This window comes from Geotrypetes seraphini, chromosome 11 (assembly GCF_902459505.1).
Source record: "Geotrypetes seraphini chromosome 11, aGeoSer1.1, whole genome shotgun sequence".
NCBI classification, from domain to species: Eukaryota; Metazoa; Chordata; class Amphibia; order Gymnophiona; family Dermophiidae; genus Geotrypetes; species Geotrypetes seraphini.
This window is the reverse complement of record NC_047094.1, coordinates 134,521,731-134,539,520: the sequence shown is the minus strand read 5'-3', so window position 1 is coordinate 134,539,520 and position 17,790 is coordinate 134,521,731. Positions and strand designations below refer to the sequence as shown.

The window sequence follows — 17,790 nt, the reverse complement described above, 5'->3', positions numbered from 1 at the left end:
TCTGGAATGATGGGACATAGGCTGAAGGTGAAAGATAGGAATGTGGAACAACTTCAGTGGAGTTGGGGGAAATGCGGATTGTATTTGAATTCAAGAAAGCATGGGATAAGTGCCCAACATCATAGGATTAAGTCGTTCATTTGGAAGGGCAGAATGGGTATAGTAGGCTCTTTTCCCCCAGCATGTTTCATGTTCCAGGAGACTCTCTTCCTGCTGCGTAAGCTCCCTAGTGGTCCTATGTTAACTTTGCATTAGGCAGTTAGTATGCGGTTAAGTGTAGTACATCAGGTGCCTAATGCCTTCCATGTGCAATCTCTGCCTGGGAAGGTTTTGTCCTTTATTTCCTGTACTAGGCAGCAGAATTGTGGATGGACTGTACTTTATTGGGCCTTGCCACTAGATGGCAGCAAAAGATCTCTACTATTACTTATCTCTATAGCGCTACCAGGCATAAGCTGCGTTGCACACTAAGGCCCTGATTCTGCAAAGTGCATCCCGATTTTAGGCAGCTGTAGGCATCCCACAGCTGTCTAATCAGCCAATTGAGATGCATGTTTAAAAAAAAAAAAATGCTCCCCAGGCAGGCCGCCTATATTGAAAGTGCCTCTGAGAGCCTAGGGAGGCCCGCAAGGCGCCAAAGCTCACCTAAAAGCCTTAGGCGAACCTAGGCAGCCCTATGCGTCTCCCTAGTAGAGGAAGAGATGCTTACAATGTAGGCCAGCAAAATGCTGGCCTACATTGTAAGTAGACGCGGCCGCTATACTTATCGCGGCAAGGGATCTCCCTGCCACAATAAGTATAGTGGCTGCCTGTCCGATCGCCGGCAGAAGGGTGCCCAACCCCTCCTGCCGGAACACCCCCCTCCACGAAACTCTTGATTGCCGGCAGGAGGGTGCCCATCCCCTCCTGCCGGAATGCCCCCCCCCCAAACTCTTGATCGCCGGCAGGAGGGTGCCCAACCCCTCCTGCCGGAAAGCTGCACCCCCTCCGGATCCCCACACTAATGACCCCCCCTCCGCGCTACCACCCCCTATCCTCCCCCCAACTAACCTCTAAAGTGTTGGCTGGCTGGACGGGTCTTGTTGCCGTCCAGCCGGCAGGCCCACCTTGTCGAAATGAGGCAGGCCCGCCCCTTCCCGGCCCATCCCCGCTAAGTCTGCCTGATTGGCCCAGGCTCTAGAAGCCTGGACCAACCAGGCCGTAGGCATAGCGGATCCGCCCATCCCCATTAACCCTAAGGCCTGATTGGCCCAGGCTCTAGGCCAATCTAGGCTCTACTCATTGTCTCATATATAAAACATACTAGCTGATGCCCCGGCGTTGCACGGGTATTTAATTATAGCAATAACACTGTAAATGGATTCAAATAAAGATACTTTATAGTGGTGAATGAAATTATTTTTTTACAGCTTAATAAAAAGTACAATATTCAAATTATAATGTGAAATATTTGACAAAATGAATACAATACAACTAACGCAAAACGTGATTATAAACAACAATTTTAGTTTCACCTCCTGGAGCAAGAACATATAAATTCTTGGGTGAACCCACCCTTGAGCAAGCAACTTAGAGTTGTGGGCCGCGAGACCCCCAGAACATATCACCCCAGGTAGTGAGGGATCTGCATACCAAGTTTCGTTCAAATCGGTCAAGCCGTTTTTGAATTACAGTGAGAATGGCAGCTTTTTACATTTTTTCCATTGACATGAATGGGTGAAATCTGATTATCTGTTTGTAGCTCCGCCCACGTGTGCAGGTGGGCCGCGAGACCCCCAGAACATATCACTCCAGGTAGTGAGGGACCTGCATACCAAGTTTCGTTCAAATCGGTTAAGCCGTTTTTGAATTACAGTGAGAATGGCAGCTTTTTAAATTTTTTCCATTGACATGAATGGGTGAAATCTGATTTTCTGTTTGTAGCTCCGCCCACGTGTGCAGGAGGGCCGCGAGACCCCCAGAACATATCACCCCAGGTGCATACCAAGTTTCGTTCAAATCGGTCAAGCCGTTTTTGCGTGATCGCGGCACATACACACATACATACACACATACATACCTCCGATTTTATATATATAGATTGTTTGTTTTAACTCCTTCAGATGCCTGTTGTTTTTCAAATGGGAGCTAGTTTGTTTTATTTGATTATTTGATGTCTGTTATTGAGGCATCTTTTATGCCTTATGGAATTTTATATTTTGATATACGTGTGGGTTTTTGTCGTTGATGCGACGTGTATGTTATATGTAATTTGATTTGATATGTAAGTATGTAACATAGTAACAAAATAGATGACGGCAGATAAAGACCCGAATGGTCCATCCAGTCTGCCCAACCTGATTCAATTTAAATTTTTTCTTCTTAGCTATCCAAAGCTCTACCGGTACTGTGCTTGGGCTTCAATTGCCGAAATCTCCATCAAAACCGACTCCAGCCCTCCCAGCCATTGAAAGTAATTTGTTATAGTATGTCTTTGAAGTGTTTTGTATGATAAATATAAATCTTTTATTTTGTATGTTAACGTGTAACTCGCCCTGGATAAGGGTGGGTGAGAAATAAACAAACAAAGAAACAAAAAATCAGTTCAGTGTGAGAGCCAAGATCGTCACTGGACAAAACATCAGCCATTTTGTCTCTGCTTCTGTCCCCTTCCAAGCTGGTTCTCCTCCACTCTCCAGGTTATCATCTTTGGAGGTTTGTTTGTTGATGTCTTTCAGCCTCGCACAACTTGCATGGGAGAACGGAGTGGGATTTTGGGCAGCAAATAGCTCAAACTTACCCAGATCTGCATTGCATAGATATTAAACTCTGTCTGTGTCTGAGGAAAAGATGGGGGTGAGACATTTAGGTTAATGGGGGGACTCCACTTAGGCTCCTTGCAATGAAGAACACAGCCCTACGTGTACATTTAGCTCTGCCCTCCCCATGGGTAGTTGAAGGCCCTACCTCCCTTTTACTCAACATTTCTCTACTTCCCTCTCCCCGTTACCATGGTCCGCATCTCATCTTCTCCATTCTATCCCACCCCAAGGTGGCTAGCATCTCCCCTTCCCCTTTAACATCTGTCCCAGAGAGTCAGCATCTTCCCTTCTCTAGCCCCATCTAATGCCCAGCATCCCCCCCCCCCCCTTCTCTCTCTGCTTCCGGACCCTGCTGACATCCCTCTAGCTTTTCCCATGCTGGTCTCAGGCTTAAAGAACAGCGAGCACTGTACAGGCCCTTTAAGTATGGGCCCATGCTGCCATAGTCTGCCTATCTTTCACAGAAGGTCTGCTGGGTGGGGGGGTGGGGTGAGCAGGAGAAAGCAGTATCTGAGTGAGTGCCTACAGGGCTCAATCAGTGCTGTTCTTTAAGCTTGAAGTCAGTACAGGAGGGGGCAGAGGTGGAGATGGAAGTCAGAGCTTCCAAATTGCCCAGTTCCAGGAGGCAAATTGTTGGCCAGTCCTGGATTTCTGATCATTTCTTCATGATGCAGCACTGATTGCAATAGTAGAATCAGGAACTACAAATCCCACGCTGCTTTGGGATGTACACTTAAAACCATGAGTGGCTAAAAAGTCTCCCTCCCGGAAATGGGTAACAACAACTCGGGGGGGGGGGGGGGTAGGAGTGGGGCAGCAGTAGACCTGACAGGTGGAAGATTCACATGCAAGCCAGAGCCATGCTGCCATTCTCCAAATTCTGCCACCCTAGGCGGACACCTAGTCTGCATAAAGACTTGGTGCAAATCAAAGTATTTGACTTCGCACAAAAGCAAATAGGATAGAAGGGTATAAATAGAGGATTACTGCACAGGTCCTGGACCTGTTGGGCCGCCGCGTGAGCGGGCTGCTGGGTACGATGGACCTCAGGTCTGACCCAGCGGAGGCATTGCTTATGTTCTTAAGTTCATTGCTTCAACAGAAATTCATTCCATCTAATCTTAATTCAACTGAGACTTGAAATAGCTTGCCCTACTTAATAGTGCTACATAATAGTCCAGCAAGAAGCTCTAAAGATAACAAGTTTTCAGTTCCTAAAACACAGTGTCATTATTTTCAGAAAGCAAGTATGAAAAACAGGATCGAGGGAGCTGCCCGTGGAAGTATGAAGGGAATGCCAGCTGGTGAATTGACTCTGCTATTCAGAAACATGTGCACGAGGCATAGTTATTAGTCACTTGGTCCCCAGTATGTTAACCTTGTTACCAGGCCACTGGTATGCAAAATATGTAGGCTACTTGAATTACAGAGGGCTTGCTTCACCTAAATTCTCGTTGGCCTCTGGCAGACAAACAGTGTAAAAAAAAGAGAAACGAACGAGTAGCAAAAGCAGAGATTCGGGAGGTATTTATAATGTTCTGAGCACGCAGGAGGGTGGGCCGATGTAGGTGCTCAACCAAACCCTTCATTTTGCCCCCAGTCGTGTGGGAGGCTATTCTTTAAACAGGTCATTAAATTTCCGCAGGCTATAAGAAAACGTGTGTGCTTAGGTGATCTTATTAGGACTACATGTCGGAATAACACAGTTCAAGGTATTTTATTTATTTCTCACTATAGCTCCTTCTACTCTGGCCAAGTCACTTAACCCTCCATTGTCCAAGGGTGGCACGTCAAAAGCGCATCTATCATTCGCACGCCGACACCTGCGCGCAGGACAAAAGCGTGCTGCTGGTTCTGCCGCTTATACGTCTTACCTTTAGCGTTCTGAAGGGGAATCCCCCACTACTCTTATAACAGCTCATGCTCCCGCTGGGGGGGGATGTGGGGGCAACCCCCCTACTAAACATAAAACTCCCGAACACTCCCGAACAGCTACTGGGGGGGGGGTTCCCACTCCCAGCCCCCCCAGGGGAGTGCGAACAGTTACAAGTGTACTTGGGGGGGTTCTGCCCCCCACCTCCCCTCAGAACATTAACAATAAGGTGTAAAAGTGGCGGAACCGGTGGCACGCTCTCATCCTGGGTGCGGGTGTCAGCACCCGATTGTCAAAACACCAATGTCCTGCGCTCTTTCGTCGGTGTACCCTCCCAGATGCATAATAAGTTCCTGTACAGAATACGTAAACTACTTTGTAACAGCAGAAAGGTGGTAGATCAAATCCCATTCCTCTACCCAGTGGCTTAGGAAGGGTGAGGGGTGCCCAGGGCAGTGGCACCTTTCCCCCACCCTTTTCCTAGACCCCCTCCTTCTGCGTGTGTGCCCCCTTCCCTTTCCCTGTACCTTTTTAACATTGATGTCGGCTCGCCTTTTGACAATTCCTAGGCGAGGGTCCCGGAAGTGACGTCAGACAGTGTGCCAATGCCAAAGCGGGCAGCAACCTCACGCTGGGGAAGTAAAAAAGGTACGGGAAAGGCAAGGGGTGTGTGGCAAGGAGAGGAGCAGGGGGGGGCAGCGAGGAGGAGGGATGCTGCATCCCCTTTACGATGCCACTGCCTCTACCCTTTCCTAAAGGACCGATAATCTTCCTCTCTTCTTTCCTTCCTCCCACCCCCAGATCCAACATCTCCCCGTTTGTCTTCCTTCCCCCCCCAATCCATTATCTATCTTTCTTTCCTGGGATTCTTGCTCTCTTCTCTTCCTCCCTCCCATTGCCCAGCAACCCTCCCTCCCTCTTACCCCCTCCCCTACTCCCATGAACAGCGACAGAAACATGAGCCAAGCTCTTCTCATGGCTGCTGGAGCTCATCGCCTCGGCCATAGCTTCTCCTGGTGGCCCCTCCCGTTCTGCATAGCTCACTTCCTCTCCCCCTCCACCTGGAGTTTGGCATCTGCTCCCTCTCTCTGCCAGTCAGCCTTAAAGGTGGATTTCTGTTAGTTCTCAGTAGCAGCATTGCACATGGATTGACTGTAGCCTGTTCCACCTCCTCTGACATCACTTCCTGTTTCTGCATGGGCGTGGGGAAAGATGCTGGACTGCGCCAAGGACAGGGGTTGGGAGTATAAGAGAGCAGAAGAAATGTTTGAAGTGTGATTAATAATGAATGCACTAATTGCAGAGTTATCTGCAATTAACTCGCAGCCCTAGTTCTTATAGACTATTAGCATAAATTAGCATTGGAGTGCTTAAATGTAGGTGCAGGTCTGTGGCTGCCATAAATGGGCCGGACCCATAGCCCTGCCCCCCAGGCCCGCCCAATTTTACCCAGCCCTGCCCCCTCAACCTGTTCTCATCCTCGGGTCTATGTAAGGAGGGTATCTGCACATGTGCAGATGCAATGCAATGACGTCACATTGTAACACAGTAAATGACGGCAGATAAAGACCTGAACGGTCCATCCAGTCTGCCCATAAGTTATACCCATTAAAAAATACATAATTAGATTAACTTGTCCCTTCTTGGATATTTCTGGGCCTAGTATTGTCCCAGTCTGGTATTGTCCTAGGTTCCAAATGCTGAAGTTCCATCTCATCAAGCCATTGTGACATCACTGCTGAGGTTGGCTCTCAGGCATTGGTGGAATGAGGCATTATGACATCACAGTCTCAGCTCTGGAATGTTGCTACTCTTTGGGTTTCTGCCAGGTAACATAGTAACATACAGCAGATAAAGACCTGATGGTCCATCCTGTCTGCCCATAAGTTATACTCATTAAAAAGTACATAATTAAATGAACTTGTCCCTTCTTTGATATTTCTGGGCCGTAGACTGTAAAGTCTGGTATTGTCCTAGGTTCCAAATGCCGAAGTTGCCATCCAAGCTCTCTCCAGCCTATCCAACCATCCCGTTGTTTGCAGGATATCTACCGTAAAGTCTGGTCAGTAACATCCTCATGTTCCATATTAGTGGAGTTCACATGGATGCCCACCCCAGCCCACCCTACACCGAATCACTTGCATCTGATTCTGTAAACGGTGCCTAAGTGTGACTTACACACAGCCAGCACCATTTTTTAGGCACCGTGTATGGAATATTTGGCGCCGACTAGATTGGCGCTTAGCATGATTCTATAAACGGCATGGGCCACACGTATAATTGTGCTTAGCAGCCATTTGCTCCCATTCAGACCAAGAAAAACCAGGTGTAAATACCTGCGCCTAAGTTGTGCGCAGATTGGGCGTATTCTATACCAGGAATTTCCATGATCCATCCATGCTCCTCCCTTTAGAACTGACGCGGACCACTTTATAGAATTCACCTATCAAGTTGTGCACATTGAGGGGCATAATGAAAAGAGACTTCTAAGTTTGATTCGGACGTATGGTGCTAGACACCCAACGTCGGCAGTGGTGAAATGGCCATTCTCGAAAAATACGTCTAGACCAAGGCTGCCCAAGTCCGGTCCTCGAGATCTACTGGCAGGCCAGGTTTTCAGGACATCCACAATGAATATGCATGAGAGAGAGATTTGCATCCCAAGAAGGCAGTGTATGCAAATCTCTCTCATGCATATTCATTGTGGATGGCCTGAAAACCTGGCCTGCCAGTAGATCTCGAGGACCGGACTTGGGCAGCCCTCGTCTAGAATATATAAATATTTTTGAAAATCATCTATCTCAGTAGTTCCCAAACCCTGTCCTGGGGGACCCCCATCCAGTCGGGTTTTCAAGATATCCCTAATGAATATGCATGAGAGAGATTTGCATACCTGTCGCTTCCATTATATGCAAATCTCTCTCATGCATATTCATTAGGGATATCTTGAAAACCCGACTGGCTGGGGGTCCCCAAGGACAGGGTTTGGGAACCACTGATCTATCTGGATGTCCAGGCCGTTGATCGTCCAGACCGCCAGTACGTCTATCTTTATACCACATTTTCGACCCACAATTTGTCTAAGTCCCAAACGCCCAGACCAAAGACCATTTGGGTGTGGGAGGGGCCAGCAATGTGATGGACTGGCCATCCAGACATGGCAACAGAACAGTGGGGCACCTTACAGGGCACTGCTGGGAACTTCACAAAATGAGTGCCACATAAATATCTCACCAGAACTCCCTTATAGGCTATGGTGATCCCCCCCAACCCACTATACAACCCCAATAGCCCTTATGGCTGCAGGTGACACCTATATGGTAGTATAGCAGAGTTTGTTTGTTTTTTGGGGGGGTCGCATGTTCCAGCTACAAATGTACTGGTTAGAGTGGCTTATGGGCCTGGTCCCACCCAGTCTATTAAAGAATAATAATAATAACAGTTTATATACCGCAATACCGTGAAGTTCTATGCGGTTTACAAAAGATTACAAGAAGTACAAAATGAGTGAGAAATAGGTCAAGAAGACCGTTGTTGAGAGTGGAGTGCGGGTCAGTTGTCTAGGTACTTCAGGAATAGGTATGTTTTTAGGCCCTCGTAAGTGGAGGGCGAGAGCAATTGTTTTAGGTCTTTGCCCCATAATGCTGCTTGATGTGAGAGAAGGTGTTCGTAGTGTTTTTTTAATTTGCAACCTCTTACTGGGGGGGAAACGAAGTTCAGGTGTGAGATTCTCTTGTGTAACAACCACCATGTCATTCTCTACTCCCAAGTCCCTTTCCTGGAGGTCTCTCCAAGTACCACCCCGGACATCCTGTATTCGTGCATGAGATTTTTGTTCCCGACATACATCACTTTACACTTATCCACGTTGAACCTCATCTGTCATGTCGATGCCCATTCCTCGAGCCTGATTATGTCACGTTGCAGATCTTCGCAATCCCCCTGTGTCTTCACTACTCTGAATAACTTCGTATCGTCCACAAATTTAATCACCTCGCTCGTGGTTCCTATGTCCAGATCGTTTATAAAGATGTTAAAGAGCACAGGTCCAAGCACCGAGCCCTGCGGTTCAATCAATGATCTGAAACAAAATGATATAAGATAACACTCTTTTCAGCTCCAGTGGCAAAACTAAGGCTCAGAATTGAGGAAGTTTGTGTTGGTTGGGCTGAGGACTTTTCAGCACCCCCTGCTAGTGTGAAGTTTCAGTCTCTGGTAGCCAGAGCTGGTATTGTGACATCATAATGCCTCATTCCACCAATAAGAGCCAGCCTCATCCGTGAGGTCACAATGGCTTGATTGTCCTATACTTGGCTCACTTTTATTACATAGGAGGAGATGCTGAAAAGTTCTCAACACAACCAACCAACTTCCTCAATTCTGAGCATATTATCTTATTTCTGTTTTGACCTTGTTTCAGATGATTGATTGAACCATATTCACGTCATTCTCTTTTTGCTTGGGCTGAGAACTTTTCAGCACCCTCCTCCCCCTTCCCCCCCCCCAATTTTTTTTTTTAAATAGTTCAATTCAGCATAATCCGGAAATCCTGGCAAAGTGCTGGAATGTTAGTCATTAAAAAAATGATCAACAGCTCGAGTTTTCTCCCATATCAACTCCTCTAATTGCCACCGATCTGTTGATTTTGAGAAGTTTAATATCCCCCATATTACAGGCCTCTATTTCATGTAGGTCTTTGTTCTATGCCACATCCATCTGTGTTGCATTGTCGATGGCTTTTGGTGTATTTTCCAAAAGTAAACGAAGCAATTTGAAAGCAAAGTCTGCATAGCAAGACGGGTGGGGTAAATATAGGACTAGATCCCCCCCCCCCCCCAGGGCGAGGGTGGGGGCTGGAGGGGAGCAGCCCGGCCCCTTTTGCCCAAGCCCCTCCTTCCCCAGCTGGGCTGCAACAATGAGCAACAGTTGCGAGCCCGGGACTGGGGAGGGGGAGCGACAGCGGCTCAGCCACCCCCCCCCCTCCCCGTGCAGAGGGGGAACCCTTTGCATTCGGCCTCAGCCGGGCTGCGGAGAGGGCGCGCACGTGAGTACACTGGGCGCTTAACTTGGCCGGGCGTTCGTCTCGCGCCCGGTTGCTAAGGACAGGCTGGGGCCGTTGCTAGGGACGGGCTTCTCGCTTTGCCCCGGGGCCGGGGCTTTAATGGCCGCCCCTAAAGGCTTGACTCGGCTGTTTCTGCGTTGCAAAACTTCGGCAGGCTGAGGTTAATTTGGGTTAGTTGTTTCTCCAAGTGCAAACTTGGAAGTTAAGAATCATTTTGCCTATTTACAGATAAGATGCGCGTTATTTTCAAAAAGAAGACTAGATCTTCTGCAAGTCCAAACATTTTGAAAGTGTTTTCAGTTTAGGGCAGGGGTGTCCAATGTCGGTCCTCGAGGGCCGCAATCCAGTCGGGTTTTCAGGATTTCCCTACTGAATATGCATTGAAAGCAGTGCAAGCACATAGATCTCATGCATATTCATTGGGGAAATCCTAAAAACCCGACTGGATTGCGGCCCTCGAGGACCGACATTGGACACCCCTGGTTTAGGGCATGCTCTGGGAATTTGTCTGTATTCTTTTAACTAGAATCAGGGATCTCAAAGTCCCTCCTTGAGGGCCGCAATCCGGTGGGGTTTTCAGGATTTCCCCAATGAATATGCATTGAAAGCAGTGCATGCACATAGATCTCATGCATATTCATTGGGGAAATCCTGAAAACCCGACTGGATCACGGCCCTCCAGGAGGAACTTTGAGACCCCTGATTTAGATATGTTTTTTGATAAATGGTATATCAAAGATTAAATAAACTTGATAAAGATAAAAAAAACACTTTTTTGTGTCTATTGAAAGAGATCTGCCGATGCTGTAGACCAGGGGTAGGGAACTCTGGTCCTCGAGAGCCGTATTCCAGTCGGGTTTTCAGGATTTCCCCAATGAATATGCATTGAAAGCAGTGCATGCAAATAGATCTCGTGCATATTCATTGGGGAAATCCTGAAAACCCGACTGGATTGCGGCCCTCAAGGAGGGACTTTGAGACCCCTGAACTAGATTGTAAGCTCTTTGAATGGAGACTGACTCTTTCTTGTTTTGCCTATGCCTGATAGCACTATAAAAATAAGTAGTAGCATAACATAAAAATCCACTTGTATACCGCTATACCTTTCCGTTCAAAGCGGTTCACAAAGTAAGAATAATAATAAGAGTTTATATACCACAATACCGTTAAGTTCTATGCGGTTTACAAAAGATTAAGCGAGGTACAAATTGATTGAACTTAAGAGGGGAGAAGAAGGAGAGTTAATAGGACCGGAAATGCGTTGTGGAGGAGAGAGTGATAATAGGACAGAGAAAACACTATGGAGGAGAAAGAAGATGAGTGGGTCAGTTGTCTAGATCCTTTAGGAAAAGGTGAGTTTTTAGACGTTTTCTGAATTCCTCATAAGTAGTAGTAGTGATGATATGTGAATTAATACCGTCAACTGCCCTAATGTCTTGCAACTCTGCACACTTCCCCTGTTTCCCATTTGAAGCATCAGTCATTTTTCCATAGTTTCATACCATCTCTAGCCCAAAATATCCTATAGTCTGGGATGTCGTCCTGCAATTTCCTATAGTTGTGACTGTGAAAGCTTCCTTAAATGCTGCTCAGAGTAGCATCCGTTGCATTCCAGTGACTTGAGTAGTTCAGCTTTTCCTTCAGGGTAAAGAATCATGGTGTTTCATTAATAATACAAATTTAAGTAAGCTTTTCAAAGGGTCTCCACTAATTTATAGTGTCAGTGTTTCTGGCTTTCTTACAATCCGTTTGACTTCTAGAGTAATATTTTTATGTTTGTTTGTTTTTTGTATGTAGTAGGAGTGTAAAATGTTTATGGTTTAGAGGTCAAAACAATAAGTCCTTACTAGTTAGTCATTTAAGAGTTGATTATATGCTGGCATGAGCTGGGGACCTATTTGGGTCCTTGGTGTGCTATGTGGTTCAAAAGCAACTCCAAAAAGGTGGGATGATAAACTACATTATCTGGGTAAGGGAATGGGGACTTGTATACCGCCTTTTTGTCGCTTTGACATTTCAGAACTGACATTCAAAGCAGTGGGCACTGGAGGATTAAGTGGCTTGTCTAGGGTCACAAAGAACAGTACCAGGATTTGATCTCGCAACCTCTGGGTGCAGAGGCAGCAACTCAACCAGTGAGCTACAGCGTTCTATGTGGAGTCCTCAACGAGTAAGCAAGATTTCAGAACCCCCAAATAGTACCAACATTCCATTTGGAATCCTCAAAAGTAGCAAGATTTCACATAGAATCTCAAAAAGTAAGCAAGAGTCCGGAACCCCAAATAGTACCAACATTCCATTTGGAATCCCCCAAAGTAGCAAGTTTCCATGTAGAATCTCAAAGAGTAAGCAAGAGTCCGGAACCCCAAATAGTACCAACATTCCATTTGGAATCCCCAAAAGTAGCAAGGTTCCACGTAGAATCTCAAAGAGTAAGCAAGAGTCCGGAACCCCAAATAGTACCAACATTCCATTTGGAATCCCCCAAAGTAGCAAGTTTCCACGTAGAATCTCAAAGAGTAAGCAAGAGTCTGGAACCCCAAATAGTAAGGTAAAGGGGACTTGTATACTTTTTTTTGTCACTTTGGCATTTCAAGCAGTGGGCACTGCAGGATTACGAGGTCACAAGGAGCAGCACTGGAATTTGATCTCGCAACCTCTGGGTGCAGAGGCAGCAGCTCAACCAGTGAGCCACTGCCCTTCTCAAATATGGATGACCTAACTACAGTATAAACCTTGACCCCACCCCCTTTTTTTTTGGAATGCTTTGTGGTTCTTCTCCACATTAGGGTAGAATGGGTTGCTTTTGATCAGGCTGGGAAGCTGTGTGCATGCTCTTCCCACCCCTACCTGTGTCAATTGAGTGTATCATCATTCAATTAGACATTTAAATTTCTTTAGTTTAATAGCTAAGAACCCCTTTTACAAAGGCGATTATTGTGGTGAACCATGGTAATCGCTCCAACATTTATAAGGATTCAGGGCTAGATTCTCAAAGCTTTGCTGTAAAAACCGACGGGCTAATGTCGCAGCCGTTCTTGCAGTGATTTAAAAAAAGCAAGTCATTCTAAAAAAAACAACCACCCTATACTTGAAAATGAGGTGGCTGGAGAGTAGCGAAGGTTTGCTAAATTTACATGAGATGAGGCGCTGGTGATAGTGATCGGCACGTGCACAGAATGCACCATGAAGAGGCCTAAATGGTGCATGTGCCGGGAAAAGCAACGCCGTAAGCACACATCGCGTGCATGCCTTATTTGAGCATAATATATGCTCACGTCTTAGGCGCATGACACATGCGACTGTAGCCGTTGTATTTTGTTTTTTTTATGTCAGATTTTATCATGAACCACAGCCAGAAATGCATACGACACGGCTATAATACAGGCGCTCAAGAAGCACACTTTTGTCGAGTCCTCCTTAAAAAAAAACAAAAGACTGTGTATGTGAATCATGTCATTTTTATTTTGTTTCATTAGCCTCAGTCAAAACACACACCAGAGATGCGCTTTACACAGTGCTGACACAGTACCGGCACCCTTGGACCAGTCGCTGATTTTTTTTCTCACCAAAAGCCCACATCTTGCTTGGAAAATCACTCGGAGTGCTCGTTTTAAATCTTGATAAGCCCGTTTGCATGGCAGAATCGGAGACTGCTAGACAGCTCGGAAAAGACTGTGGTATGCCATTTTGATAATCCGCCGCTAAAGTACTTGCACGCTAAACCATCTGGAACCGGTTTAGCGACCGCGTTAAAGGCGGCCTTAAGTTTTGAGAATCTGGCCCTCAGTGGGTATCGGAAATGCTTGCCATGTGGCATGCCTTTGTAAAAAGGTGTGGGGGGGGGGGGTTTGACTTTGTGCACTTGATATTAAACACATAAATGTAATTTTTCAGTTTACTGTGGATTATTTAGCTGACATTGCTTCAGCCCAAAATTCCCTTTTTAAAATTTTCCTGCACGATGGTGATGAGTCAGTGATCTTGCATTTTTCTTCCAATCTGTTCTCTGACTAATCAAACCTCCTGGGTGTCTTTCTTGGCAGAAACTACCCCTCTTCACAAAATCTCCCACTTACTTTAGATCTCAAGAGGATTTGTCCTCTCCAGGTTTTTGGATTTTTAGGCAAATGTTCTGTTTTCATGGGGAGGAAGCCTCCTCCCCCCCCCCCCTTTTTTTTTCCATGTGCCCATTCACCAAACTGCCTACCCACAGGATGAAAACAAAGAGGACATCCTGTAAGCAGGATGTGGCTACCACTGACTTCACAAAAAGATGGGGAACTTGCCCTTTCTGAAAGTTCTGTGAAGCTGTTTTGGTGATTTATTTTTTCTACATTCACAACAAGTAACTGAGAAAACCAAAACCAAAGCGAGAGAAGCATTAGTCTCGCAAAAGTCCAAATCAGTGGGGGTGGGGAGAGGAGGAAGCGTGAAGTTCCCAGGGAATCAAAAAGCCCAAAGTTTGAAACTTAGCTGTTAATTTACATTTACGTTTAAGAGCGACAAATACCCAGGACCGGATGGCATCCATCCGAGGGTCATTAAAGAACTGAAAGGGACTATAGCTGAACTGCTTCAACTAATAGCCAATCTGTCAATTAGATCGGGAAGGATTCCGGAAGACTGGAAGGTGGCGAATGTTACGCCAATCTTCAAAAGAGGTTCGAGAGGAGATCCGGGAAACTACAGACCGGTGAGTCTGACTTCGGTACCGGGAAAGATGATAGAGCCGCTGATAAAAGACCGCATCATTGATCACCTTGACGGACACAAACTGATGAGGACCAGTCAGCAAGGCTTCAGCAAAGGATGATCTTGCTTGACGAACTTGCTGCACTTCTTCGAGGAGGTAAACAAGCAGACAGACAAGGGAGACCCGGTCGACATTGTATATCTGGATATTCAGAAGGCGTTCAACAAGGTTCCGCACGAATGACTACTTCGAAAAATTGAGAGCCATGGAATAGAGGGTGAAATACTCAGGTGGATTAAAAACTGGCTAGCAGATAGGAAACAGAGAGTGGGGGTAAATGGACAATACTCGGACTGGAAGAATGTCACCAGTGGGGTGCCGCAGGGCTCGGTACTTGGACCTGTTCTCTTCAACATATTCATAAACAATCTGGAAATGGGTACGACGAGTGAGGTGATTAAATTTGCAGACGATGCGAAGCTATACAGAGTAGTGAGGATGCAGGGGGATTGTGAAGATCTGCAACGTGACATAACCACGCTCGAGAAATGGGCAGCAACATGGCAAATGAAGTTCAACGTGGATAAGTGTAAGGTAATGCATGGTATCAAAAATCCCACACACGAATACAAGATGTCTGGGGCAGTACTAGGAGAGACCTCCCAGGAAAGAGACCTGGGAGTACTGGTCGACAAGTCAATGAGGCTGTCTGCACAATGCGCAGCGGCAGCGAAAAGGGCGAATAGAATGCTAGGAATGATTAAGAAGGGGATCACGAACAGATCAGAGAGGGTTATCATGCCGCTGTACCGGGCTATGGTACGCCCTCACCTGGAATACTGCGTCCAGCACTGGTCGCCATACATGAAGAAGGACATGGTACTACTCGGAAAAGGTTCAGAGAAGAGCGACTAAAATGGTTAAGGGGTTGGGGGAGTTGCCGCACAGTGAGAGATTAGAGAAGCTGGGCCTCTTCTCCCTTGAAAAGAGGAGATTGAGAGGGGACATGATCGAAACATTCAAGATAATGAAGGGGATAGACTTAGTAGATAAGGACAGGTTGTTCACCCTCTCCAAGGTAGAGAGAACGAGAGGGCACTCTCTAAAGTTGAAAGGGGATAGATTCCGTACGAATGTAAGGAAGTTCTTCTTCACCCAGAGAGTGGTGGAGAACTGGAACGCTCTTCCGGAATCTGTCATAGGGGAAAACATCCTCCAGGGATTCAAGACAAAGTTAGACAAGTTCCTGCTGAACCAGAACGTACGCAGGTAGGGCTGGTCTCGGTTAGGGCACAGGTCTTTGACCTTGAGGCCGCCGCATGAGCAGACTGATGGGCATGATGGACCAGTGGTCTGACCCAGCAGCGGCAATTTTTATGTTCTTATGTTTTACTAAGGTGCGCTAACCGATTCGCGCATACTAAACATTAATGCATGCACGTTAGTCTATGGACGTGTTAGCGCTTAGCGTGGGCTGATCAGCGCACCTTAGTGAAAGAGGGGGTTTTTACAAAGGTGTGCTAAGCACTTGTAGCGCATGCTAAACGCAAATGCATCCATAGACGAACATGCACGCTTTAGTGTTTAGCGCGTGGTTAGCACGTGCTGAAACGCTTAGGGCACCTTTGTAAATGGAGCCCTAAAAGTACCAAGATTGTAGTTGATTCTAGCTAATGTCTGATAATAGAAAACGCCCCCCCTCCCTTCATGGAGTTTTGTTTTTGTATGTACACTTCTCCCTCCGTATTCGCTGCGATAGGGGATTAATAGACCCGTGAAAACAGAAAAATCGCAAATAACTTTTTCATATGTTATTCGCTGTTTTCTATTAAAAACCGTCGTGAATATGGCTAAGCCGCGAATAACACGGAGGGAGACCTGGTCTGTTCCTGAAGGAGAGGCAAAACACGGTGAAGAAAGTTCTGGGAATCAGCGATTTCTTTATGCAAGTTGATGTAATTTGGGGGAGGAGCCAGCAAGCAAAAAAACCGCGATTACTGAAACCGCAAATACAGAGGGAGAAGTGTAGCATGCAAGTTCAAGTCAGTTTTGTTGGATGTCATGTTTGAAGCCTCCTGAATTGACCGGTGAATGTTCTGTGGACCTGAAACCCGCTGGTATTTTGCTTTTTCCGAAGATTTGAATAAACGGAGAAAAAGTAGTGTGGTTTAAAAAAAAAAAAAAGGATTTTGCCATGTCTGCAGCTTTTCTGCACCAAAAAACAGAATTCATTCAGCCTAAAGAGGAACTGGCTAAAGTTTTTGAAAGAAGCTTTCATTATTACATGGTAAGCAGAAAATCAAACCTCACCCTCTCAAAATGATTAAAAAAAGAGGAATAGATGGGTTACAGTGAGGCTAGCTAGGATAAAACCTGTGGCCCCCACCCCAACATACAAATGAAACCCAACAAGATGTCTTCATATATTTGGAAACAGGTGATAACTCATGTAGAAACAGAGCAGAAATATCATCTGTAGGTCCATTTGCACTCGCTTGTTGTCACCCCCCAAAAAAAAATCGCATAGCATTGTACTTTATTTTTTTTTGGGTTATTGGGAAATAGTTTTGAATTTGATATGGAATTTCATCACAACTACTATTTTGGCAGAATGTTTCACTTATTACCCAGCCGGAGGCATGCAATAAACTTTGGAATATAAGTTGTCAGCTGATTGACTACCCCAGTCAAGGGTATCTGTTACAGCTTGATAACGAGATCCTGTTTTGTCTTAAGTCATCTTTCAGGTGGTCCCTCTCGCAGGCCTACACTTCTGGGTCACAAAGCAAGCTTGTATTACATAATTTGTTTTGTTTCTGTGGCGGTGGGTTCCTCTAGATAAATAATGTAATATTGAATAGCTTTAAGAAAAGGTTATCCCTAAAAATTTCCTCAGATTTTCAGTAACCACCCATCTTATCTCTACGTGAGTCAATCCCAGCACCGAGTCAAAATAGCCCAGAGAAAAAGGCTGCAGCTTTGAGCCGAGGTACTTGCCAGAGCTGGTCTTAGGCAGGAGCAGAAGAGGAGAGATGCTGGACCCAGAGATGGAGAGAGGATGTTATGTCAGTCCATTAGGAGATAGGAAGGGAAGGCAGAGGAAAGGAACAGGGCAAAGACAAGGGATGCAGGGCATGGAGTAAGAACAGAGACACAGGGTAATGCAGGAAAAGGGGTGGATAGGGGGACACAAGAGGACAGATGCTGTATTGAGCTGATAAGGATGCTGAGAGGAGAAACATCAAGGACTGTTTTGTCTGGGCTGTTATGTTGGGATGCCGTCAATCCCTCTTCTGGAGAGGAAGTGGATGAGATTTTGGAGGCTCTGAACCCTTTAGATCATGTCAGTCAGAGGTAC

General features: G+C 46.1%; 1 protein-coding gene across 2 annotated transcripts in view; it reads left to right on the top strand.

The window, feature by feature from the left end:
• The first annotated feature begins 9,526 nt into the window (after positions 1 to 9,526).
• ARHGAP40 (Rho GTPase activating protein 40) overlaps positions 9,527 to 17,790 on the top strand; it is a 66,264-nt gene continuing 58,000 nt past the window's right edge. Inside the window, exon 1 of one of the 2 annotated variants that reach the window (XM_033915042.1) lies at positions 9,527 to 9,718. The gene's annotated coding sequence lies outside the window, so the exon portion shown is untranslated. Of the gene's footprint in view, positions 9,719 to 9,768; positions 9,907 to 17,790 lie in introns of those variants that run through there. The other variant, XM_033915043.1, reaches the window with a different exon arrangement.